At 38.7% G+C, this 959-nt stretch overlaps 1 non-coding gene across 1 annotated transcript; it reads left to right on the top strand.

Annotated features, from left to right (window-relative positions):
• The first annotated feature begins 282 nt into the window (after positions 1-282).
• On the top strand, positions 283-387 carry LOC122179468. Its single transcript, XR_006178699.1, has one exon. It is a non-coding gene; the product is annotated as a U6 spliceosomal RNA (small nuclear RNA).
• The last annotated feature ends 572 nt before the right edge of the window (positions 388-959 follow it).

Below are 959 nucleotides of genomic sequence, written 5' to 3'. Positions count from 1 at the left end.
TATAGGCTTGTATCTTCAGTGAATAAGAGAGGGACAAAAGCATGATATGGGTTTTCTGATACCATCTGATCAATTATATGAATTCAATATCCTGTTATATTCTAGGTAGGCTAATTCTTCTTATGGTTATACTCACAATAATCCAGTCTTGAAGAGGATACAAAAGCACTTCACTGTATACCTTCCTATGGTATACATATGACTATATGACAATTTCTTGTGGGCTCAAATTCATGTGTACAAAATAATTACTTATAGTGAGAGTGACCAAACACTATGCTCACTTTAGCAACTAAAATGTATACTAAAATTGGAATGATGCACAGAAGATTACCATGGTCCCTGTGCAAGAATGACAAAAAAATTCATAAGTAACTCCATATTTTTTTATCTTATTTCTGAATTTGATGATGACTTTTATTCAGAAGAAGTGCTTAACAAATACAGTAATCAGTTCTAGAGTGGTCCTGGCTCCAGCCAGGACAATTGGGTTTCTTGAAGTGCGTTTATTCAATGGCCTCTCATATGAGACCCACAGACGTACAAGGTTCTAGTGAACATCAGTGCACAAGGTACTAACTTGATGGGAGTACTGATGTCATCATGTTATTGAGAGGCAGGCTTCATGTGTATTTCTGGAGCAACAAGAAGATCCCAAGAGTTCATTCCTTAGGAGGCTGAAGAGAACCTAGCTGGGAAGGATGGCAAAAGCATCCCACTGTGATAGCGCAGAGGCTCCATGCATTCTTGACATAGGTAATCTCAGGAAGGATTACTTCAAGGACCTAAAGAGTACTGGTGGGCTTTTGATATAGCTGTCTTGGAGGTGGAGACATTAAGCAGCTGTCTACCTTGCCTGGATTCTTCTGTTTTGGATTTGTTAAGAGAACTGCAGATATCAATCACTATACAACAGTGACATTATCACACCAACCAAGACTTCCTGATGTCCATCCACA

Source organism: Lagopus leucura, unplaced genomic scaffold, assembly GCF_019238085.1.
Source record: "Lagopus leucura isolate 7727_CA_CO unplaced genomic scaffold, USGS_WTPT01 Super-Scaffold_100002, whole genome shotgun sequence".
In the NCBI taxonomy this organism is placed as follows: Eukaryota; Metazoa; Chordata; class Aves; order Galliformes; family Phasianidae; genus Lagopus; species Lagopus leucura.
This window is presented reverse-complemented; position numbering and strand designations above follow the sequence as displayed.